The sequence below is a fragment of the Periplaneta americana genome, chromosome 14 (assembly GCF_040183065.1).
Source record: "Periplaneta americana isolate PAMFEO1 chromosome 14, P.americana_PAMFEO1_priV1, whole genome shotgun sequence".
Classification (NCBI taxonomy): Eukaryota; Metazoa; Arthropoda; class Insecta; order Blattodea; family Blattidae; genus Periplaneta; species Periplaneta americana.
In genome coordinates, this window is record NC_091130.1 from 1,470,489 (window position 1) to 1,498,212 (window position 27,724).

Sequence of the window (27,724 nt, forward strand, 5' to 3'; positions counted from 1 at the left end):
CTTAAAACTTGGGGAATTTCATGATGATGATTATGATAGGTGTGTAACTTTTAACGCAGTTAGTATTGTGAAATCCACTGCTGTGGAGTAACGGTTAGAATGTCTGACCATGAAGCGAGCGGGCCTGGGTTCAAATCCTGATTGGGATAAGTTACCTGGTTAAGTTTTTTTGTCGAGTTTTTCCTCATCCCATTAAGAGCAAGTGCTGGGTAACTTTCGGCGCTGGATCGTTAACTCATGGCATTATCACATTCATTTCACTCAGACGCTAGATAACCATTGCAGTTGATAAAGTGTCATAAATAAACCAATTAAAACATTGTGAATTTTAACTGTCCTTTTTTATTTCGTAGCATTGTACCATTACAATATCATGGTTAGGCCTACTGTCTGGTAAGGAAAGCTGGCATTACTAAAATGAACGTGTCCTCTTTTTGAAGCCAGCAATGCAATCCTTGTCTACAGAATAATTATTACTCTTCGCTTGCCTCCAGAATATAAAATTCAACTCAGTGCAGGGTAGGGAACACACCGTGTGCCTTTCTCGCGGACTGCAACTTGTTAACGAGTGGCGAAGAGGGAAAAACAATAAAATAGCCATTGCCAACATGATTTATAAAACTATTTCGAGGAGAACTGTGTAGTTCTATTATTTCGCCGGAAGTAACAACATTGCATACATGTGATGCATCTCATTTCACACTTTGCCATTCGTCCTCGCCATCTTAGATTTCTTTGAAGACAATGAGGACATTGATATGTTTTTGGAAGTGAAATAACATCGACTTTCTGCTGCCGTGCAGTCGCTAGTCAATAAAATGTATATTTAATATCGGCCGAAGAGAGATCAAAAGTGACCATTTTTCCTTAATATATTTACATTTTACTAGTAAAATGGCACCTCTGTTTACATCCAAGTTTCACATAGTTGTATTGGTTCATGCAATATTTCGTAGCATTTTCTCGCTGTGACAAAAGTTTTTATTTGAGATTAATGCAAGGCAGAAATTAATCCGTAATATTATATTCTCTCTGTCAACGGTGGAGTGTTTTTCGATTCCGTGTCTAAAGAAATCTAGCTTTGAGTTAAAGAAGTCGTCAAACCAAGTTTGTAAAGCATCTTCGCTATCAAAGGTGTTCCCTTGTAGATTGTTGGTTGGAGAGCGGAAAAGGTGGAAATCTGAGAACGCAAGTTCGGGAGAATATGGGCGAAGTGGAATCCCCTCCCAACCAAGCTCCTGATAGCTGCTTTCGTCATGTTAGCGGGGTGCGGATGTGTTGTAGCAGCATAAGGGGAGAATGTAGGTATCGGTAGGTTCCTATCTCCGCCATGTTAAATTGGTGCACTTTATGTAACTTTTTCTCTGAATGTATTTAAGGTAGAATGGTGCAATTTTGCACACTAGTAGACAAGAATTGTTTTTAATCATCCTTGGATTTTTCAGATTATAATGTTAGAAATATTGAGATTTTTCACCCACATTCTCCCCTTAAAGCAATCTTCCCGGCCGCAAGGCGTTTGAGTTGTTGGCAATAAATGTCAGCAGTAGGGTTACTTCCCTGGGAAGCAGTTCGTAGTAGCTACACGACGCTTTCTTTGTCTCACCAGATGCATATAACACTGGTCAACAAAATTTAAACTTTTGTCTGTTAAATGGGAAACAATGGGTGATTCTAAATGACTTTTTGTGCTGATTTCAAATCTTTTTACAGAACTTTTCTATCACCCAGGGTTTTAGAGTAATCACATGAAAAACATTTTTCGTATCTATGCATTACAGTATTACGATATCTTAGCTGAAATTATATTTATTGACCTAAAATGTATGTGAAGCATATTTTGGGCTGTACTTTGCTTGAGGAAAATCTCTCTTCAGTATCCAACTATAGTCTGCCAACATATTTAGACATCATTTACCCTGGTAGCGCCTTTCCATTTCCACGATGTTCTGGTGGAAACGCTCCTCGTGTTCGTCGCTCACAGCCCTAGGTTTTCAGGAAAGACATCGAGATGGGATGCAGAAAGTGTATTTTTAAAGACATATTACATCCCATTATCTTGTAGTTCTCAATCATCTCACTGACAAGTTCCCTGTAGTTCTCAGACCTGAAGTTTCCTAAAAAGTTCGTGACAACATATATTATAATCTTCTCTGGAAGAACACTAACTTTTGTACGGGACGTTGTGTTTTGAAACTAGTGCCATTCTCCCATATACGGAAAATCTTTCGAGCCACCTCCGCTGCCTTTGCTCCTCTATTAAACTGAAACAGAAGAATATGTCTACTTCACACTCTATCTCCTTTCGCACACAAATAACACACATTTTCTCTAAATCCGCAAAATTCAAGACGTATGTACAAGCACAACACTCCAAATAACAAATGAGAAATGACGACGATAACCAATCTCCTAACAACGCAGTGTTGTAATGACGAACTTATGTACCAACCTAATACATACTTTACAGACCAATGTCCAGTGAATTTAAGCTCTTATAATACTTGCAACGCGAGTTTTAACCAACTTTTCATGTAAAAATTCAATCATTATAACGAAGTTTTTTATGCAAGAACATATTTTGGCGCACTCGTTATGATGAATGTCAGAGGCCAGGTAAATACTTGGGTCATTCCAAAATTAAATTACTGGCATCACTTCAATTGAGAACGAAAACTTTCACAGAACCCACGGCGTGCAGGCATCGGATTAAATTCATTCAGCTCGCCAACATGATGTTTCTTTGTTCTTGGCACGATTATATTTTCGAATTCTATTTCCTTCAAAGAATTGTGAAGTCTTTGCTCAATCAATTAGAAATATTCTTATTTATTTTCAAGACAAAGACTTTTAAAGTATTGTAAGGGGTTTGACAATGAAACTTGTAAAGTATTGGCAGAACTTGAAAAGTCTAATGAAGTGTTGAATTTGACGAAAATTTGATCGTGTACAAGCAGGTTTACATTTAATTCAGAAAGCATCAACCTTAATTCAAAATATTTATTATTTTATATTTATTTTTAATATTTACAATAACATTTAAGTATATGAAACTTAAAACTTTAATTGGAAATATTTATTGTTAATATTATTATTATTATTATTATTAATATTATTATTATTATTATTATTATTATTGATATTATTTGCTTAATCTCAGTTATATTTGATGTTTTCTGAATTACATCTGACGCTTTCTGAAGTATTGACCTTTTCAGAATTTCAGTCGCACAATCTGAATTACATGTGATCTATTCTGAAATTGACTTAATTAATCTGAAATATAATTTACGCTTTCTGAATGACTATTGATATTTTCTGAATTGAAGCTGGAAAAACTGCAGTTCTTCCAGAAGCGAAAGAACACTCTTAATAAGATATTTTAAAGTGGTCTAAATGTTTAGAGCAATATTTCATATTTTTGTCTTCATTTTAAAATGTTTTATTAGACAACCCTGAGAAATAAGGTTAATCTGGAATAATCCTCTTATGTGACAAGAGAGTAGGCCTAATAGTAATTGATTCTATTCTTGCATTTGCTTCATACCGTATTGCATTACTCTTGTCTAACTTGCTATTATCGGTGTCCATTTGTTCGTTTATGTAGTACAGAGTGATTTATATAGAACTGACAAATTTCTTTCTATAATTATTCCGTTTCAAATTCATTCAATGACCCAATTTTAGCACCAAGTTAAGCAGAATGTTCTGGAGTTTCGATTCTTTGTCACTAGATACGCAGATGTTTATGTTTTATTCCTATTGTTTGCAGCACTGACCCAATTTTAGCACCAAATTAAGCAGAATGTTCTGGACTTTTGATTCCTTGTCACTAGATGCGCAGATGTTTATGTTTTATTCCTATTGTTGGCAGCACTAGATACGCAGATGTTTATGTTTCATTCCTATTGTTGGAAGCTGTTTTCGACATTTTGTGTCAACGTGAAAATGCAGTACACATTAAATCAACGACTCTTCCTTGTGAAGCAATATTGGATTACGAATTCAATTACAGCTACTCAAAGGGCATACCAGAGAGAATTTGGTGTTCGCAATCCTCCCAAAAGAAACACAATACTGGGACTGGTAAACAAATTGGAAACAACTGGATCTCTGGTGAGTGAAAAGGGCAAGCATCGCTCATCTAGGCTTCACACTGTTGTTGTTGACGTAAGAGCACGACTGGAGCAGTCACCCAAAAAATCATTAAGAGATCTCCGGATTTGACAACGCCGGACTTCTTTCTATGGGGTTACTTAAAAGACAGGGTTTACGCCACACGTCCCCAGACATTGGACGATCTGAAGCACAACATCACACAGGAGATTCAAGCTATTGACAACAGAGTCCTCCAACGAGTGGCCAGTAACATGGAACGACGTGTTGAGTTGTGCCTTATGCAGGATGGAGGACATTTTCAACATTTGCTATAGAGGTAAATAATCTCCCAAAATTCCTCTACTTTTAGGTATAATAAGTTGTCGCTAGCACAATTCGTTTCGAAACAATTAATGAAAGAAATGTGTCAGTTCTATATAAATCACTCTGTAGTTATGCAATTACCGCAATTTAAAATGGAAAATAGATAAATGTTCTAAAGTATCCAATCAATTGTAGATCTATTTCAAGAAAGCATATGTTGTTTAGTTAGAAAAAGTAAATTTCCTTCAATTGTTACTCTGTATGTGTACTCAAGATATTCGTGTGCGCCTCATGTTCTGTGTAGCCTACAAACATGTGGAGTAACCACATTCGGTCGGATACTCAACCGGTTCTAATCCCTTTCCTGCTTGAACTACGTGTCTCAGAAAGAGTTTAATAAGACATTTGAAAGTGGTGTTCGTTCAAGTGTCGGAGGGGCGAAGCCAGGTTTCTCGAGATACTCCCGTTTGACCTGGTGCTCGGGAGGTCGGAACTTGAACTGGAGGTGCTAATTGGGAGGAGGAAGGATGAGATCCGAATTAAGCCGGAGATGGCGTGTTGAGGGAGACGCCGCGCCCCCCGACGCCCCTGCGCGTGCGCGGCGCCGCGGCCGACCAATCCGGACGCCGGGATGGGACGCCGAAATGGCGAGCTCTCGCAGGCAACCCATTATCGACCTTTGGAAGCGCGTAGCAAGGGTCAGAATCCCGTGCCAGCGCCTGGCGGCGTATAAATTTAATTATCTTGTCATTAGCAAGCGCTATTGGTTAGCGTGGATGTGGCGCCCCCGCCGCCCGCCGCGCCTTCCTTCCCTCGGGCGCGCGTGAGGGCCCGGCGGTTATCCCGCATCCTCGACCGACCGCCCCTGCAGTAATGTCGTCTGCACACAGCACTCGGCGGCGATGATTTCCGCAGCGGGCGACTGGAACGCGCGGGGAGCAGCGACAAGACGCCTGGATCATAATCGGTGATCGCTCACGTGAGCGGTGATGGGAGAGGTTTTCATTTGAAGAAGGAACAAGAAGAGGGGTGAAAAAGACAGGGAGGGAGAGGACAAGGACACGAGCGCCAGGAAATCCTGCCAGTGCTAGTGTTGTGAGTGCACCTGTGCCGCATCCGCTGCTGGGCTCCAAGGTACATGTATGTCCCTTCTGATCTGCTTGACGTCTGATGGTCATTACTGCTAGTGGTAGTAGTAGTAGTAATAATAATTACAATAATAATAATAATAATAATAATAATAATAATAATAATTATTATTATTATTATTATTATTATTATTATTATTATTATTATTATTACAGCATCAATAATAACAATAATAGCAATGATAATGATAATTACAATATTAACAATAATGACAGTAATACAATAATGATAATTACAGTAATAATAATAATAATAATAATAATAATAATTACAGTATCAATTATAACAATAATAGTAATGATAATGATAATTAAAATATTAACAATAATGACAGTAATATAATAATTATAATCACTTTATAATTCATATATGATTATTTTCATTTACTTCTACAAAATTTATGTAAACATTTAATATTGTAAAATTCATGTAGGAGAGTATACTGAGTCCTTCTGGGCTACCTCCAATGGGAGGCAGTTATTATCTTATCTCTAATAATGATAATAATAATAATAATGAAAATGATAGTGAGAAGGGAAGTCGTCTGATCTGCTACAATTAAAACCGTATTTAAAAGGAGATCTTTTATCGCGATCTTGATTTATTTGATAAATGTTGCGATGATGATGATAATAATAATAATAATAATAATAATAATAATTACAGCATCAATAACAACAATAATAACAACAATAGTAATGATAATGATAATTACAATATTAACAATAATGACAGTAATATAATAATGATAATTATAGCACTAATAATAATAATAATAATAATAATAATAATAATAATAATAATAATAATGATAGTGAGAAAGGAAGTCGTCTGATCTCCTACAATTAAAACCGTATTTAAAAGGAGATCTTTTTATCGAGATCTTGATTTATTTGATAAATGTTGCGATGATGATGATGATGATGACGATAATAATAATAACAGTAATAATAATAATAGTAATAATAATAATTACAACACCAATAATAATAACAATAATAGTAATGATAATGATAATTACAATATTGACAATAATGACAGTAATATAATAATGATAATTACAGTACTAATAATAATAATAATAATAATAATAATAATAATAATAATAATAATAATAATAATGATAGTGAGAAAGGAAGTCGTCTGATCTACAATTAAAACCGTATTTAAAAGGAGATCTTTTTATCGCGATCTTGATTTATTTGATAAATGTTGCGATGATGATGATGATGATGATGATAATAATAATAATAATAATAATAATAATAATAATAATAGATAATAAATTGTTAATATAATTATTTATCTTGCCTTTTTGAATTGAAAAATATGTTCTATTTCACAATAAAACCATTAGAGAAGAAGAACATTGTAACCAAGTACATAGATACTCGTTGCAAGGTGACCGTCAATTTTGTCCATCATACTAGGTACTACACTTCTTTCCCATATCTCTTCATGATCATACCGATTCTTTAAGCCATCATCAATTGCTGCAGGCCTCATTTTTCACTGACCCACGTGTTTCCTCCCATCTTCACTAAATAACTCATCGGTCCAGTCCTTCCAGCGGTCACCCCTGTTTTCCAACTTGTCTCTTCGTCATTTAAGACCCAGACGCCATATCTGAAATTCCTTTTCTTTAGCCATTTCATCATGGCAGGACTTTCATTTCCGGATCATTCTCCGATGGCTAAAGCCGATCGTAAACCTGGCTATCCTTGCTGTCAACCAGTCTGTGTTCTGCAACCTCAGCGATTGTTGTCTCGTCATTCGCGGCATTTTCCTTATTGCCAATGTTACTTAATCAACTGAATTTAAAAATACTTCTTAGACAATGGTACTTACCGATACTGTTTACAAGTTTACTATAACCCCCCCCCCCCGTTGCTGCTTGCTAAACAAAAGAAACACTTCCCGCACAAAATGAACAATGAACATTTACAATATCGTAAATATGGATACGTGTCACTGTTTATTCATTTATGCCTCATAACTTGTACTTTTCAACCATTTTCTGAAACCAGTAGGTACAGTATATGTAACTTATTTTCATACCTCACTCTAGATTTTTCACGAATTATTGAAGCCCAGCTGATTTTCCATGCCTCTTCAATGTCTTGATCTACTTCAGCTTCTAAATCTACGACTTTTAATCGTCCAATTGTGTTCTTTGAGCACGATGCTATCCATGATTGATTGTAATTCAGACTCACTAAAACAAAAGACATCCATAAAAAGAAACACAGTCTGGTGCCAAAGAAGTGTTTTTCTTATTAAAGAAACGAAAACAAGACAGTGATGGGAGTAAACTACACTACAGACCGACGACGCGGCTTCCACCGTCAGTGTGAGGAGCACGGCGCTTGTGGAGGCCACGGTTATGTTCCGCTTCCTACTCACAACTGATATGATACCCATTTTATGCACTTTCATTACGTCGCGGTCTTCTTCTCTTACAGTGTATTCTAGACTCTGTTTTTCTGGATTTTCCTGCCGTTCTACAAAGGTCCATTTCAATTGTTAGCTGCTCCATGCAAAAGAAACTTCTAACGAGAGCCAAATATGTGGTATGTGTTTCATTTAATTTATGAGATATGTATTAAATCATTTTACGACACTTTATCAACTGAGACAGTTATCTAACGTCTGAGTGAAATGAAGATGGTAATGTCAGTGAAATGAGTCCAAGGTAGAGCGCCGAAAGTTACCCAGCATTTTCTCTTAATGGGTTGAGGGGAAAAAACCCTTAAAAACATCAACTAAGTAATTTGTCCAAATGAAAATTTGAACCCGGACCTACTCGTTTACAGTCAGACACGCTAACCGTTACTCCACAGTAGTGGATGGGCATTTTCTTATCCAATAATAATAATAATAATAATAATAATAATAATAATAATAATAATAATAATAATAATAATAATAAACTTCACGATATCAGTGTTACAGGATTGATGTTTGGAGCAAGAGGAACGATACCTAACTTCTCTTCTCAATTTTGGAAGATCCTAGGACTGCACAAATCGTTTCTGAATGAACTGGCCCTCCTCATAATTAGAGAGTCAGTCAAACTTTTACGAAACCACCTATTTGGACTCTAATTCAGTGTACTCAAAAAACTAACGCAACATTATCTTTTTTCTTTCTCTTATTAGCTTTCATTGCTCCTTTACTTGTAACTTTTTTATTCTGTAAATTGCCATTGTTTGTTTGTTTGTGTACTTGTTTACTTTTTTTCTTACTCTGTTATCTTTCGTCATTTGTATTGTTTTGTATGTTTTGTTTAATGGCAACCTCTAATTTGAGGAAGCACAATTAAAATAATAATAATAATAATAATAATAATAATAATAATAATAATAATAATAACTTACTTGCTTTTAAGGAACCCGGAGATGCAGATATACTTCATTGTTAACCGTCTGTTAAAAATAGAAAATAGGGCCCGTAAGTCGTCTACGAGACACTTCACACCACACTCTGTATTCATTGTACAAGGATTTTCTTATGCCCACATACACGCGTTCTGAGATTTTACTGTACATAGCCACTCAGATGAAACCATACTTCATCCATAAACCAAGTGACTGAAATCCCAGGATCCTGAGTAAAAAAATCTTGAAAGCTTAGCTTTCCATGCAGTTCTTGAACTCACGACACGGTAGCGTGTAGTTCTGATTTTGTGTAGTTCATTGAAACGTAGGAAATGGAAGATCAGTCTCTTGGAAAGTCGTCTCAGTGTTTCTGATGATGCCCAGTAATCGCACCTTTACATCCTGTGTTGTCCCTGATTGCTGTGTGAAAAGACTTCCCGTTGTCTCTGACTTTCTTATCAATGAAGGCGCACGCCTTACTCTGACTTCAGTCATGCCTTAAATGAACCCGTTTGCCAGTATGCTCTGTTGTACTATTGTGTACATTGTAATTACTAGTCATTGGAGCCCAAATTGCCGAGATACAGTGTAGCGAAACACATGTAAATAGGTCACTGGAAAAGTCCTAACCTATCCCCTGCTTTACATTGTTGAAGGTGTGTGTTTGTATATTTGTAAGCCAGTCTGTACACAAATGGAAATGTTATAGACAGAAGTTAGAGGTCTCTAGCGAGCGAATCACACCGTGAGGATATGCATAAAATGTGCCTAATCTAAATTTACGTGAAACAAGTTTACATAAGAAGTCAATAAAACGAACTGCGATGATGTAAGATCAACAAAATATCTTCTTAACAGCAAGCATCTGACGCAGCATAATAATCATGTTGAGGAACGAGTTCAGTTTCCAGAATCCGAACCATGACAATGCTGTATGTGCAGCAACTAATCACCCATAATTCCTTCTGTTAAGTGAAGGATATTAATAGTATGTGATATTAATCTCTGTTAAAGTTTTACAATTTTGTTTGTAATAAACAGGGAACGGATTTATATGGACTAAAAATATATGAAATATGTAAATATATATGTAGTTATTTTTACCAAAATATGGAATTAAATATGGATTTTTACCAAAATATGGAATTAAATATGGACTTAAAATTATAAAAAAATGACTATGTACGTTAAATATTGGTACATTTTAATCAAACTAAACAAAAAATATAATGGACGTACCTTATCTTCCAATGTAGTTTCAACAAAACACAATTTTTATTGTCTGTTACCATAACAATAGGTTACAAACATTTCTTTCAAGTGCTGAAAAGTGAATCTTCTTCTATTGTCTCTGAGGATAGATTTATACTGACTAAAAGAGCGTTCGACGTCACAAGAAGTAACTGGTACATAATTCAATTTCACAATGTCTGCTGGGGATAAGTCCAAGTTAATCTTCACTGTTGATTCACCACTCATCACAGCAACAACCTTTTGTAGTTCTTCATATCCAGGTTTTTTTGAAAGTACAGTGTCCACCTTAGCTCTTACTGCATCTGCAACTTTACCTCTACCACGATTCAGTTGTTCCACAGTACTATTTATAATTTCAAAACTTTCAGATAGTGAAAGGTGCCTATTTTGGAGACTTTTGAGCGTTTTTATGATGCATGAAAATGTATGCTGAATGTGAGCTAAGTCATTCTTCACACTTATGTCACAGGTAACTGTTTTCGCAGTATCAATTGAGACTGCATCTTCAGAGTCCAATGCAAGGAGAACATTGTTAATAGAGTCTATATGTTCGGCATAATATTCAACTGCTTCTAGCCATGTACCCCATCTAGTTAAAATTGGCTTTGGTGGCAATGGAATTTCAGGGTACATTTCTTTCAACACGTTAACTCTACTGGGAGCTTTGAGAAATACTTTTTTCACTGATGAAATCAACAAATCTACTTTAGGGAAATTGTCTCTGACCACTTCTGCCACACGATGAAATGCATGCGCCACACAAGTAAAATGAGTCAATTTAGGATATACAACAGATAATGCTTGTCCAGCTTTGACCATATAAGGGGCAGCATCGCTAATAAAGAATAACACATTATCGTACATAATACCCTTTGGCCACAGGATACCCATAGCTTCGTTGAACAGTTTAACTATAGTTTTGTTATTGCACTTTTCTAGAACATCACAATGTAAAAGAATTCGTTCAGAATATTGTTCACTTAACAAACCGATAACTACATTACCAACAAATCTACCTTCTTTGTCGGGAGTCTCATCAATGGAAACCCAAATTGAACTATCTTTAATTTCATCTCTTATCTTCTGTATTGTCTCATCGTAGATGGATGGAGCATACGTCTTCCTAAGTGTTGACTCATCCGGGATTGTATGTTGAGTATATTTTTCAAGGAATTCCCTGAAGACCTTATTCTTTAGTTTGTAGAGAGGAATATCAGCAGAGATGAGAGAACGGCACAGGTCGATGTTAAACTCAGATCTTACATTCGATGTTGTTGGTTGTGTTAAAAACAATTGTCTCTGCTTGGAATTTAGTTGTTTGTTGGCCTGATGTTTACTAGTTGTAATGTGTTGTTGCACCAGGAACTTTTGTGTAGATGATACTGCACACTGACACAAATTACAAAATAATATTTTATTGTCAGTTGATAAACCATCTTCTTTAAATTCTGAAATGTAACTTGTTAGTTTTGATTTTAAATTGACTGAATGACGTACTTTTGGCATATTTACCGTCTTTATAGTATGATTTACAAAACTGAACCTATGTGTACTCTGACTGGCATTTAACTGTTGAGCTGCACAACTGAAGTCTGTTAAAAATTTTAAATTAAATTAATACAGTTTTGTAACTTACTTTCCCATTGTTGATAGGACTGCTAATTTTCAAATAACTCTGATGTTAAAGGGATTACTGAACATGTGTTTAAATCTCTATTGTTGAAATGTATTTTTAAAAGTTAATGGAATTTTGTTTTGTTTTATTGTTAAACCTAATATAATATGGACTGTTTTATATGAAATATGGAAAATATATGGAAATTAACGAAAATATGTACTAAACTCTAAAATATGGAAAAATATGGAAAATGAAAGTAGGATTTTTCAACCCTACACATTGTGAAACATAAAGATAATGCAAAATATAAATTATATTAGCTTTATAAGTAAATATGTATTTACATATAAATCCTTTCCCTGGATAAAGATTGACGTTAGTTGGGTTACATTTGCACTGTTAAGTTATAATATACAATATTTATAACAAAATACAGTATACCGTGTGTTTCTTAGGTGTAGGAATTTAACATTGTCATAAGAAACCTTTGTGTAAAAAACAATGAAAAAATAACTTAGGCCCGGTTGCAGAAACACCGATTAAAATATGATTGGCGATCAAGGAGGGTTTGATTGGCCATCAGTTCTATTTCTGTTGCAGAAAGAACAATCAGTATTTGGTCGGAGATCAGCCTTCCATCAGATTTGATCAACAGATTTTTGCTGGTTAAGTGACTGATCATTGATCAATTATTTATGTTATTCTCTTTATAGTGCAGTTACTGTAATTTATATAGTAAATAGTTATAGCGTAACAATATTGTTTTCGACAGAAGCTCCCTCACGTTTTTTTTTTTTTTTGCTTCATATTTTCACTATATTTTAGACTATATACAAATAGAATCCGCCTGTTTCTTTTCTAAAAAAAAAAAACAACAAAACAAAACAGCAAAGCATTCACTTGTTTTCCTAGTCACCGCTCACTTGATGCATTCGTTTCGCGACTTTTAAAGAGCATCAAATTGGCTGTGGTTGCTAAATAGCGCTGTTGTCAAATGCATTTCTTTCTCAAATCAGCACTTAGTAAATCGGAACAAGTTGATTGGAAATTCACGTTTGTGCAACGCAATGAACAATCAAATAAATCAGACATCAACTGATTGGCGATCAGGGACTGATTTGATTTGCGTTTCTGCAATCGGGCCTTAATCTGTGGGTCATGTTCAGAAATCAGCAGGCTTTGACAATTTGTAAAACAAGAGAACATCAGGCTTTGACTTAGCAACCATAAATGTTATTTTCTTGTTTCCATGATGCTATTATCTATCCAAGCCAAGAACCATACTAATGTATCACTACACCATGGTAAACAGAAAGGATCAAGTACACATTAATGTATAGGTACATTAGGTTTCTTTTAATCTAGCGTAATGATTAGTTACATTATACTGATCTGAATTGACATAATATGTGTAAAAACGTTAGTTATACTGAAACATTTACGGGACTATATTTTATAGCGTATCTTGGTTTTGGTCTTCAACCAATCGTAGATCAGTCAATGACGTCATATTGTTTTGGTAAGGCTACGACGCGAATCGAAGTCACGTGGTTATCATAGTCTAGTCATGGCCATCTTGACAATCACCTAATATTCGTATAAATACATGTTCAAAGTTATAAAAAAAAAAAAAACAAAGGAATTGCTATATTAAACTCGTGTTAAACGTGCATTTATATATAAACTTGTCCAATGTTGGCCATGTTATGACTAAGAATGTGACGTAGTGCAGTAGCCTAGCTTGGATAGATATTAGCAGGTAGCAGGGCTTTTGTTAAAGAGGAGGTGATATGGTTAGTATTGTTTCGTGACGAGAACATTTGTTCAGATTATAATGGGAAGAAAAATGAGTGAAGCGAGACGATAGGTACGAAGGGATGAAGGAGTTCAAGAAGTGAATGTAAATTTCTACTTTCATCTAGTTTAAGCCAAGCTATTGCTTCCAGGGATGGGGTAATATGATCACATTTGGCAACATTGCATACAAATCAGACACACAAATTATGAGCACTTTGAATTTTGTTTTTTACTGCTGAAAAGGTCAGTCAGTAAAATTTCGGCATACTCAAAATAGGACAGTACAAGCGTCTGAACAAGGGACTTTTTTAAACTAGAAGTAAGATGAATTTTATTCTTTTAAGTATGTGGATAATAGGATGTACTTACTTTTCTGCAATTTCGCAAGAAATTAAAGATAAACATAATAACCAGAGCCCTCAAGTTAAGAAGCAAAAGGAGGACAGTCTAAAGTTATGTCTGTATACTTAACAGGGCATTTGGCAAGTTGACCTGTAATGTGACGGACATTTTTAACCGGTTACTCAACGACTCTGTATTAACTTCTAGACACGAACGGCAAACCATAAGCTCTCATAATGAAGGGTTCAGAGCCATAGTGGGCCAAGCACCATATATTAAAAACGTAGAAATCAAGGGTTAAAATTGATTACCATAATGTAATGAAACATACAGCAAGTAAGATAAAGTATGCACATTAAACTGATTGATATCTCAGTATTCATTAAAATATTATATTCACTTAACTTTAACCTCTGTTTTCTCCGTTTGTAATAAATGGCGCTTGGCCCACTATGCCTATGATGTAATGTCTTATTGTAGGTTTGTCATAACTTAAGTAAACCTGCCCCAATTCTCGGTTTACTAATTGGCGCAAGTAACCAGTGGTATGTATATCGTTGAATGAATTCCTAAGTGCATTGATATTTGTAATTTCAAAGTCACAGGCAGAACTTTGAGGATGTAAAAGCACACGAGTTTCTATTGCGAAGTCCTTGAGTCAATGATAAATGGTCGTGTAAGCTTTTTCTCCATCTTTTCGGACTGACACTAGAGAAATTATATGGTTAAAATGCATTTCGTTATCAGTATACAATAGTAAAAACTATTTGGGATTGTACGAAAAATATGTTTTCACTTGCAGCCAAGTATAGTGTTGCTTTATAACGTACTGAATATCGGGATCTTCTATTCCACTGCGGTATAAGAGAAATCTGTTATTCTTAAAGTCACATTGTAAGGATGATTCATTATAAAATCTTACGAAATTCTTGGCACGACTGGCTTAGTACAATTTTGTTCTAAGTTTATCATAAGTTTCATTTAATTTCTGTCTGGCAATTTTACCAGTAGCCTACATCTTCCTCAAGATATCACTAGTCCACATATGTAGAGTAATGGCTAGCCGCAAAACCAGGTGGCCCGGGTTCGATTCCCGGTTGGAGCAAGTTATCTGGTTGAGATTTTTTCCGGGGTTTTCCCTCAACCCAATATGAGCAAATGCTGGGTAACTTTCGGTGCTGGACTCCGGACTCATTTCACCTGCATTATCACTTTCATCTCATTCAGACGCTAAATAACCTAAGATGTTAATAAAGCGTCGTAAAATAACCTACTAAAAACAGATGTCACTAGGAGTAGTGCTTGGTGATCTTCTGTCCGTATTCTTGACTCTAAAAATTTCCTTTCCATGAGCCGCTGCTCCGTAAATGTACAGGATTGTTTATCCTCATCAACGTTGCTTGCATCATGAACTGTTTTCGCATATCTGCAAGATCTCCTTTTTATTGTTATTTATACTCGCTTGAACATCTCTGATCATATCGCGAGTTAATCTTTTGGATGAAATTCGAAGGCCGGTGTACTATTGTTGTGAACTAGATGGCGTCTGTAGATGTATTACTGATTTGTTATGAATATGATTTTGGTGATGAATGAAGCCGGTGATATTCAGGGATGTTTTTGGCCCGAATTTCCTAGCATTTGCCTTACGGTTGAGAGAAAACCCTGAAAAACCTCAACCAGGAAATTCAACTAGACCGAGATTCGAACCCGGGTCCTCTGCGTAAGAGACCAGCATATTGACCCCTGCACCACAGAGGTGGTCTGCAGGATCTTATGATGTGATGTGGGTTGCCATAAGTCCCGGATTTTTCGGGATCGTTTCGGAATCTAGATTTGCGTCTCGGCGTCAAAAATAATTTTAGAAATGTATAAATCGATAGCATTTGGGTGAAAGCAGTTAGGACTTGAAGACGAGTTTTGAGAAGAATGAAAATGAAACTTTGAACTCTTACTTCAAATGATTTCCTAGACAAAACATATCAAATGCTAGTATTATTATGTTTTTTGCATTTCCTCTTGTGTATTCACCTGGGGAACAGACTTAACCCCCTTTACCCGAACACCATCCAAATATTCCGGTTTTCAGCGAATAATAAATTAAGGAAAACGATTAATGCTTCCTTTCTTTTAACGCGATTTTATTCTCTTCAGTTCATGTGTATGGCTGCTCAAAAGAATTAAAATAACGAACTCGAATACACACACGAGTAAATTAGGTTCATACGGTTTGAAGTATCTGTTTTCTTTGGTAGCCTATGTCAGGAACAAAACATTATCTCAAGTCTGGGTATGGTTATTGTCGGTATTACTGTTTGTTTCTATCTGTCTCTTGCTTCAGAGTTTGATATTTTGAATTCTTCTATACAACAATATCGATTTCCACTATATTCCTTGGTTAATTTTTGAACCATTATCCACAAGAATGCCGAGTCTTGATACGAGATTACCGGTTTTACCAGATATGCAACAATGGAAAATACCGATAATTTTGATAAAGTAGAAAATCGTGAGGTACAAATATTACGTATATTTTGTTTTAATTATTATGGTACAGGTAAATTAAATAATTTTAACTTTTTCTGTATGCAACAATGACTGTGTGTTTCCGTTGCTAATAAAAGGAAGTTGATACTCCTTTTTATTTCGCACATTTTAAAGAGGAAAGTAAAGTGTCCAAGATTTTCACTTTTTAAATATGGCAATCCTAGGTGTGACCTCTGTTTTACGGATGATGATGATGATGGTGGTGATGATGATGATGATGATGATGATGATAGTAGGAAAATCCCTCATACATCAGCATTTGTCAATATTTTTGTCATAAATTTGTTTGGAAACTTAGTCACTTCGAACATTTAAAATTTACTGCTAAAGAAATACTTTTGCTGCGTTTCCCCGGAAATGCGGAAATATTAAAACAGTATTATTATTACTATTATTATTATTATTATTATTATTATTATTATTATTATTATTATTATTATTATTATTATTATTCATTGACGTTGCCATTTCAAATTTTTGTTGGACCAAAATTCATATTGGTCTTCAATGTTTTGTTAACCAAGAAGTGTTGGACATATAATCATGGACATTTATTACACGGCCGAAAATTTATGGACGAATATTTTAGGACAAAAAACATTGGACGAAAGTTCTTGGAAAGGTGATTATACAGTACCGGTATTTCCGTTTGGCTCGTAATGTTGGTGCTGTGTGACCGACGAGAGCGCCCCCGGCCGGCGGAGTGAGGGTGCGTGGCGGAGACTGCTGCCTCTCCCGCCGGCCGGGGCGCACCCCGCTGTCGGGGCTTGCGAGAACTTGTGGTCAGCACCACGCACAACAAATTGATAGTATTCAATATCCACCGTAGTCTTAGATTCTTTCATCTTCCAGGCGAGAACATAGCTAGTCAGAACCTGTTTTCGTTTAAGAGATTGAATACTTGTGTTGCTTTTGTTTATATTTTCTTGTTTTCAATTTCTCAAAATCAGTGGTTGGCAGTGATCTAAGTGATAGTTTTCTAATTGAAAATAAACCTACTTGGAACTGCCACACTATGGAATTTTTTAAAAAGCTATCTGGAGTTTTTTTTAATTTACAAGCTGAAAAATGTCTTTCCACGTGCTTTTCGTAATGCTTAGTATGACTTTTTTTTCATAGCATTCTTAGTTACGGAATTGTCCTGTAGAGGAAACGGCAATGGTTCAAAAGATGTCTTTGCACTGCAATTATCGATAGTAGTTCTAGAGCTTCCTGTCGATATTTTAGTGAACTTTTTTGTATTGCTACTTTCATGTTTGCACATAGGCTATGCCTGTGTCAAGTAAATTCGGAGTCATGGCAATAGAAATGATTGCGTGTAGGTATTGCCATGTGCTGCGGATTTTGCGGATAGTCCGTGATTTTATCGTGTGAGAAGAAAGTCCGGGCCGAAAAGACGAATGTCCGCCATTTTTAATGCAGTCGGACAGAAGTCTGGAAAATTGCAGTAATTTGTGGGGTAATGTCGAAATGACACTCTAGTGGATGCAAGATGATACTCTTGAAATCTTTCCTACCGGACAACAAAGAGGAAACTGCTAACGATGTGGTTTCACAGAAAATCTGGGTAAATTTTTATCACAACTGTCTGCTCAGCATTACTGAAAATTATACAATTCTATTTCTATGTACCTGGCCATAAAGCCGACGTTGAAGGAATATTTCTATGAATAATGCCCAATGGACAGGAGAAAGGAACATATTAATTATAACTTAAGTCAGTGAATGTATTTCTGCAGGTAATATAAAACAAGTCCCTTTCTTCTGTTCACAGTTCTGAGAAGTAATAGTGGTGCTGTGGTGGCGATACGGACTGGAATGTGCAAGTGTATTACTGAAGTGTCCGACCCTGTTCATATTAAGTAACCAGTGATATTGACGTAGTGTCTGTAGTAAATAAATGGTATTAGTGTCCGTATTAAATGCAGTGTAGGTCTAAGTTTATTAGAAATTTATAAGTTTCCTGTTGTCGATCGAATTGACGTGTTGATCATGGCCTGGTTGTGCGTTTCTTCATTACGGCAGCCCTAGATGCTGTTCCTGTCTTTGTGCAAGGAGTCTAATTATTAGGCTATGTCGTTTTGCATGTATCTAGACTGTAAAAATTTGTGAAGTTAGAAGTCCAAGATTATTTAACAAACTCCCTCTTGATATTAGTTTCATTCATTTGACAATTAATATTAGAGGAGAAAAATTCGCTTCGGCGCCGGGGATCGAACCCGGGTCCTTGGTTCTACGTACCAAGCGCTCTCATCATTAGGCTACGCCGAAGTGCAATCCAGAGTACCGGATCGAACCCCTCTCCTCCAGTGTTTTATCCCTTTGTGGCCCGACTCCAAGTTGGGCATATAGTTGACATTTTTATATTAAGTCAACTGCCATTATACAATTATACAAGGTGCGCACTCAGTTGAGTGACTTGGTGGCCGGGAATCCGCAGTAATCTGTACAGTTATATGCACTGTTGCTCGGAGAATCTACGTAGACCTAAAGATTATTATTTTTTGGTCCTACAGAATGCATCTGTTATGGTAACAATTAACGTACTGCGGATTCCCGGCCACCAAGTCACTCAACTGAGTGCGCACCTTGTACAATTGTATAATGGCAGTTGACTTAATATAAAAATGTCAACTATGTGCCCAACTTGGAGTCGGGCCACAAAGGGATAAAACACTGGAGGAGAGGGGTTCGATCCGGTACTCTGGATTGCACTTCGGCGTAGCCTAATGATGAGAGCGCTTGGTACGTAGAACCAAGGACCCGGGTTGATCCCCGGCGCCGGAGCGAATTTCTCTCCTGTAATATTAATTTTTACCATAACAGATGTGTTCTGAAGGACCAAAAATAATAATCTTTACGTAGATTCATTCATTTGGTTATAGTTTTATTGAAACAACATAATTTTTATAGTGTGGTGGATGAATTCTTTAGTTTAAATTTATAAGATTAACTCATTTGTTTGACGGCATCTGTTGTTTTGTTACTGTCATCTGTTGAAATCAAGTCTATCATTCATAAAGGCTCCCCGATCCACTCCATACTGACTAGGCCCTAATAGTTTTATAATGGCGCTCTGAATGGAATTTCTCAACAGTGGTAATAAAGTTTCCGTGAACTAAACATTTGTTACATCCGAAAACAAATAATCGCTTTCCCACAGCAGACTCAGTCGTTTAACATTACTAGGGCAAGCCATGCTGTAACTGACTCACAAAAGGTCTGTTTATATATAGGGCCTAACATTGATTGATTACGTATGTTAGTTCACGTTTTAAGTGCTGCATTCGATGCTTGTCGACCATTGACTTTAGCAAGAAAAGAAATCAAGAGCGCCTACAGGTTAGGCAAACTTCGGAACAATGAAGACGAGATCAAGTACGCGGTGCAGATGTACAAGAACGTCCAGTCCTGGTCTAATACACGATGTTGGTGATTTTAACAATTACATTTAACTTAGCAATTCACTCACTCACTCACTCACTCACTCACCCACTCACTCACTCACTCACTCACTCACTCACTCACTCACTCACTCACTCACTCACTCACTCACTCACTCACAAAGTAGTGCGACGGCTAATGTTATGTGCTCAGGACGGGTTGTTCTCCTTCTTCATATTTATAAGCTGGCTCATCAGTTTATCAGATCGGACCACTCTCGTAGTTCTTCCCAAGTTTCTCCCTGTGGTCTATTCTCTGTGTCGTGCGTGATGCATGATCCTCCCCTTCTTGTCGCCGCTCCCCTCTGTTTTTCGTGTGATGTACAATTTATTTGAATTTTTTCACAGCTTTTTTATTTTATTCGTAAGTCAGAACACCACCTACAGGTGACTTATATCAGGGTAACAGTGAAATATGTTGATAGAACATACATACATACATAGTTGACAGCATATGTTTTGAGGTAGGGAACGAGAGTTCGGCGAAGACTTGTAAAAGAGCAGTAGAGTTGAGCTCTCCTGATAGTTATGCAACACTTTTCTGCTGTTACGAAGTAGTGGTAGTAGACTACAGGTTCTGATTCTGACGAATTTCAGATTGCTATTTTAAAAAGATTAATGAGATTTACAAATATAAAAATAACACAGGATATGACTGTGAACAATGCAATCTATTGACACGTTATTTTCTGAAAATTATACATTTCAAATGATTCCCTCGGTATCTTATGATTTGTTGCAATTTTACCCCGAAATTGTTCATCACGTTGAAATAAAACTGGGACTTCTGTCTGTATTCTGACCTTCAGATCCTGGATACAGTGTGCTCTGGTTAGAAATACCACTTGCTTCGAGATATCCCCGTAGAAGAAATCAGCAGCCGTAAGGTCTGGGGATCGACCCGGCCAGTTGATATCGCCAAACCAAGAAATTAAGCATTCAGGGAAAATTTTCTTAGCAACCGCAGTGTCTCTCTCGCAGTGTGGGCCGTAGCCACGTTATGTTGAAACCAAATGCCATCCCTGTTCAATGCGTCCCTGAACAATGTCTGTACCATTTGCCGATACCTTTTACCATTTTCTATAATAACTCTCTCATATTCATCTTGACAAATATAGAGACCAATGACGACTATAGCAGAAACTGCACACCATAGGTTACCTTTTGACTGTGCAGTGCCTGTACAACGTTAATTGTTGCTATTCTCATTTCATTTTACAGTTCTGCCAAACTCGTCAGAACCAGCGTGTTATGAACAATATCCGGGTAGGAGTGGAACCAAAGATATCGAGGGATCATGCGAATAAATGGCATTTTTGAAGTCATTTCCTGTGTTGGGGCTATTTTGATATTTCTAAATCTTAGTCACTTTCGAACAGCATGCTAAAATTCGTCACAACTGCCGGACGAGTGTATCCATGGGAACTGGATTTATAAGAACATTTTGAAACTGCATCAGAGGGCGAACATGGATTTGACTGCCCCGGCAGTTTTGCATACCTTAGACTTATAGAGCTGCCTGCAGGTTCAAGTCGGCAGATGTCGCGTATTTGTCTCAAGCTGTGTAAAATGTTATCCTCTTCTTCAAGAAATTAAAGCTTGTTGACCCTCATTTCTAAACCACAGCGATGTGACCGTTGTCAGTACCGTTAGTTCTCATTCTTGATACCGATGGCCGGTTTTTCCAAGTATTGTTAGAAAATTTAACGACTGTTAAACTCTAAAAAGTTTGTTAATTAATAAAATTGTATGTTTTCAACACCAGTTTGGTTTAACAGATTGTTAACAGTTTGTTAATTTTAAATGTAGGATTTCGGGCAGTTAACTCGTTTAACAGTTAGTTAAATATGGCCGATGTCTCCACAGCTGTTCGAACAGAACTTGCGAAATTAATATTTTGTGTCTCTCTGTAGGGAATGCTAGCTTATGACTGGTAATGTAACACTTAAAAATACTTTGGACTGTTTAAATACACCAGTGTTATTTTATTTCTTTCGTATTTCGTATTCATAATAACAATGAGGAAATATAACCTTACTTTGTAATTATTATTCAGCACGTCACCTACAACTTTCATTTGTCAACTGTTTGTTTATGGAGCGTGGCCTACTATAACAGGTTGTCATTTTGTGCAAGTTTCATGACTCACTCTATAATATAGAATTTAAAGATTAATTTTAGCCAATCAAAAATTGTCTTACATTTGTAGAATCATTACCAACTGCTGTTGAGTAGCTAAAATAGAGCTAACAGATGTTACAGTTAAGTGTTGGTTATCTTAAACAAAATTATGTTGAAAAAATGGAAAGATACATTAACAAAGCGTTAAAAATAAACAGACTTGTTAATTTAACATTCGTTAAGCAAAATTAAACATTACTTGGACAAACTGGCCGCGAGTCTTTCAAACATTGCTATATTCCTTCATGTGAACACATGAATTTGTTACTTTCCTTTAAGTTGTATAATTTGTATCAGCTTCAGTTTTCCTGTTGGTGTACTAGATTGGTACAAGATGCGGAATGGATGTACTACTCGTAGATTTGATCATTTACGTATTTTTACAGTTACCTACTGGGCTCGGGGCAGTTTTAGACTCGACTACAGGTAGCTGAAAACAATTGGCTCCTTTCCCTGCCCGATGAAGGCGGGATTCCATCACTTCACTATCGTGGTATAGGGATAGGCCTGTCCTTCCTCCTGAGACGTGATCTTAATCGAACCGCAGAACTATTTGTTAAACATACCACTCACTCACTCACTCACTCACTCACTCACTCACTCACTCACTCACTCACTCACTCACTCACTCACTCACTCACTCAGTCACCCACTCAGTCAGCCACTCAGTCAGCCACTCACTCAGTCAGCCACTCACTCAGTCACTCACTCATTAATCATTGACTCACTCACTCACTCACCCACCCACTCACTCAGTCAGCCACTCACTCAGTCACTCACTCACTCATTAATCATTGACTCATTCCACAGTCACTCACTCATTCTCACCCACTCACTCACTCACTCACTCACTCAGTCAGCCACTCACTCAGTCACCCACTCATTCAGCCACTCACTCACTCACTCAGTCAGCCACTCACTCAGTCACCCACTCACTCAGCCACTCACTCACTCACCCACTCACTCAGTCACCCACTCACTCAGTCACCCACTCACTCAGTCACCCACTCACTCAGTCACTCACTCATTAATCATTGACTCATTCCTCACTCACTCACATTGATTCACTCATTTATTTACTCACTGGCTGTCACTCATTCACTCGCCCAGGTAGGTCGCGCGGTCCTAGTCGTCGCTAATGGTTTGTCAGGCCGAGCTGCAGGTGGCGTGTCGGCTCGCTAATTGGGGGAGCGTGAGCACGAGTTATGCGGGTGGCGGTCTCCCAGGGGCGGCAGGAAACTCCGCTGTTCCTGTTTGGCGTTCGTTGCTGCTTCTGCTGTTGTTTTAAAAGAGGGGATCTAGATCTGTCGACACCTGATTGCATGGCAACAATCAGTTACACAGCGCTCCTCTGTTTTAATCCCTTAACGTGTTTGCTTTACCTCTTCCGTACGCGGTTAACCCTTGCAGTCACTGTGTCACGCTTTCTACATTACTGCACAGAGCGCGCTGCATGAACAGTCTGTTGCCAGAAGAAAACAAGCTTATTTTACGTACTATACATACATCTACGAATGTATTATATTTGTGGAGGTTATTTTACGACGCTTTATCGACATCTTAGGTTATTTAGCGTCTGAATGAGATGAAGGTGATAATGCCGGTGAAATGAATCCAGGGTCCAGCACCGAAAGTTACCCAGCATTTGCTCGTATTGGGTTGAGGGAAAACTCCGGGAAAAACCTCAACTACGTAACTTGTCCCGACCAAGAATCGAACCCGGGCCACCTGGTTTGGTGGCCAGACGCGCTAACCGTTACTCCACAGGTGTGGAGTAATGTCATTAATTCTAGTGGATGATTCCTTTAGTAAAAAGCAATAAAAAAGTGAAGTACCATTTTGCAGCATTTTGAATAGTTTTTCAGAAAAATGTTCGTTTGAAAATACATGAATTACGAGATTGTGCAACGCTGTGCAATCAGTACATATGTCTGTGTTGCTTTGAGGAATCCCTTCACCTGGCTTGTTATGATCAAGGAAGTTGAAGATCATTGCCATGTAAATTCTTTTTAAACTCGTAAGAAAAAAAATACAGATAATATATCATTTAATTTTTGTGCTTAATCTGTTAAAGAGCGGAGAATGAACACCGCTCATTTCACGTTAAATAAAATCTTGGAATATTTAAAATAAACTCTACAACCTAATTTTAATTAAATGTTCAGAAAACGCAGACAATAACATAAGCTTATTTCAAACTAAATTAAAATTAAGATATTTCTATTCTGCCATTTCAATTGAATATTTTGGAGAACGTAAACAATAATGATGCTTATGTCACGTTATAAAAACAAAATTTTAAAGCATTTAAAAATCCATAGGAAAAAATGAAAATACGATATCCTGATTTTACTTAAACAAACTAAATTAAAAATATTATTTTTAAACTCTTCAATTTAATTTTAATTAAATATTCGGTGAACATGGACAACAAGAAAAGCTTATTTTACTCGTACGTTATACAAAACTAATTAGTGATTTAAAAATCTCCGTTTGTCGTACTACAAGCATTTTCTTCAGCCAATTAAAAATAGTTCCCTCCCACTTTAATTTTTAAAGTAGTAAGTTAACTGATAAATTTACGTACAAGAAATCAAATTTCCCTTAAAAGCAATTGTGTGTTACATTTACATTTCTCGTTGTCTCATCCATCTCTCGCATTACGCGAGTTGCATTTCTTCAGTAGGCAATAACCTTTACAGGGTTGCCAGATTGCATCAAGTTTTAAAATTCCCTTGCAGAACGAAAAGTTACATTTGATGGGGTCAAATTTCTGCAAATTTAAAGGACAAAACTAAAATTGTTTAAATCATTTATCAGTAGTAATCTCACTAGAGGTTTTGATTTTATCGATAAATCTGCGAGTGGAACACGAGCAAATTTATCTAGAGAAAATCAAAACTCGAGTGGGATTTAATTGACTATTACATGATTAGAAGAAAGTATATAAAGATTAGACGCAATAAAGTACTCTAACACAATAAAATATTGACTTACGAAAATACTGAACAGTCTTCAAATGTATTATTGTACCATTGTATTCCGTTAGATTGCAATAGTGTGTTATGATTAGATGTGTTCATATCATCAGTTGTGCCAACTATGGAATCTTCATTGAACTCTGTGGAGGTTACTAGTCAAGAAGGCTTTGTTGATTCAGTTTCATTTTTATTAAAACAGTAGTTACATTCCACTTCAATTATCCGGATCCCAGTAATCAACCTCACTTGACAGATAATTTTCAATAAATCTTAGTATTAAACAATCTCTGATACGTGACTATCCATAATATCATATAGCAGAAGCTATAACAAACATAACCTAAATATAATAAACAAGTGTTAGAAAAGTTATAATTAGGAATGATGAAATAAGAAAAGTTTTATTTAAGGATGATGAAATAAATAATAAACATGAATCATTTTAAAAGGAACAATTATTGAAAGTACAATTTTCAAATTTGAATGTTTTAATGGTTGGTGGTTCAGTTGATGTTATATTGGACGTGTGCGTAAAAGTGGAACTCGTTGATGTACATGGTGTAACCCTCAACTTATTCAGGATTTCCGAATGGTGCTTTTCATTTGTAAATAGGATTTCAGGGAAGGTGCATAGCTATGACCAGTGATCTTTATTAATTCTTATTCTTGAATGCCAATGTGAGTCATATTTGAAAGTGCTGTGCATCGACTGGATTGGTTTGTAATTTTCTTTTTTTTTGACTTGCAGACCAGTGCAGTTTGAAATGTTGGCAAATAGAGAAACAAATGCTAGGGTAGCGATAAAAATAAACAAATGCTAGGGATGCGATAAAATTAAACAAATGTTAGGGACGCGATAAAATTAAACAAATGTTAGGGACGCGATAAAATTGTGCGATAAGCAGCCATGATTGGTTGAAAGACGTCCTTTCGTACAGTTTTATTGGTCAAAAGTAGTATGACGTAGTAAAAGTGTAATAGTCATCATAATACACTGTTCTCTCTCGGGAATTAATTTAATAGTTTTCCCATATTTTTTCATATAATTTCTTTTCTCGAAAAGGAAGTAAAAACGAGCAAAATTGTATTAATTTTTTTTTGTTTGATCTCGAAGAATAATCCCTTAAATTAATGATGTTACATACTTATAGTGTTCTGTCCAAGGGCAGGTCTTTCACTGCAAACCCAGCTTTGTCCAATCTTTCCTATTTTCTGCCTTCCTCTTAGTCTCCGCATACTTATGATCCATACAGCACATTTGCAGTTTTTCCTGGGAAAGATAAATGCGGTAGCTACCCATTGCTTTCCGCACACCACTCTCTTTCGTATCTTAAAAGATCCCAGAGGACCCCAGCGTGGAGATGAGGAATGTAGATGTGTCTAGTTAGGCCCCCAGACTTCACAGAAATTCATCCCAAGGGCCTATTGTAAGCTAAAAATGACATCGACTATATTTGGGTAGTTCGGCACTATGGAGTAACGGTTAGCAGTCTGACCGTGAAACGAGCGGGTCCGGGTTCAAATCCTGGTTGGAACAAGTTACCTAGTTGAGGTATTTTCCGAGGTTTTCCCTTGACCAATTGGAGCAGAATTGCTGTGTGACTTTCAGCGTTGGCCCTCGGACTTTCATAACGACATTTGCCCTCTTTGATCGCAATCTCATGTTCCGCAACTCGTGGGCGCGGTGAGGTGGAGGGATCACGTAGGCTAGAGGGGGAAAGTTGTAGCACGGGGAGCCGTCGAGTAGCACAATTGGCACCGAGAAGCAGACAGACAGATATTTGTGTGCATTACGGTTTGCAAATCGTGGCTCACAACGTTACGAAGCTTAAATCTTCCAATCTTTATCTAAGGAGACGAATAGTCAGCTATTGAACCGCATGACAAGTACAGCACACACTGTGCTTAGATTTGTTTTGTCTTCTTTAAAGGATTCTGTGATTGGACGTGATATACATTACTTCCCACACCACAGCTAAATACCCAGACATATCTGATATCAGATGCGTAGGCTATAGGGGTTGTGGTTAAATATTATGTTCCAAGGAGAAGTGCTTATAAACCGAACTCTACTGAGAATCCATATTAAAGGTTGGCCTTCTGGTATGTGAATGTGATGTAGTGGTGGTGGTGGTGGTGGTGGTGGTGGTGATGGTGGTGGTGGTGGTGGTGGTGGTGGTGGTGGTAGGTTTATTTTGCCTGGCAGAGTTAAGGCCATGAGGCCTTCTCTTCCACTCAACCAGGTTTCAATAATATACTCGTACATGAAATACAAAATTACATTACAAAACAACACAAAAGAAAATACCTTAGAAATTACATAAAATATAGTAGACAATTACAACAGACAAGATCAGTTGCATAATATAAAATTACAAATAGTCAAGATCGGTTACATAATCTATAAAATAATGTAGAAAATTACACATAATCAAAATCAGTTACATAACATAAGGGGAATATACACACTCACACACACACACACACAATTTATAAGACCTAAAATTCTCGAGATAAATTCGACGATTAATTAACTTCAGATATACTATACAGTTAATATACTAATAGGAGAATACATGTGGCTTACAAGACATAAAATGTTGATTAGCAAAG

At 36.7% G+C, this 27,724-nt stretch overlaps 1 protein-coding gene across 3 annotated transcripts in view; it reads left to right on the top strand.

The window, feature by feature from the left end:
- Ets65A (DNA-binding protein D-ETS-3) overlaps window positions 1–27,724 on the top strand; it is a 420,065-nt gene that overhangs the window by 106,633 nt on the left and 285,708 nt on the right. The window contains exon 1 of one of the 3 annotated variants that reach the window (XM_069844800.1): window positions 5,323–5,562. The exons of 1 other annotated variant lie outside the window; for it this stretch is intronic. The gene's annotated coding sequence lies outside the window, so the exon portion shown is untranslated. Of the gene's footprint in view, window positions 1–5,322; window positions 5,563–27,724 lie in introns of those variants that run through there. One more of the 3 variants, XM_069844798.1, reaches the window with a different exon arrangement.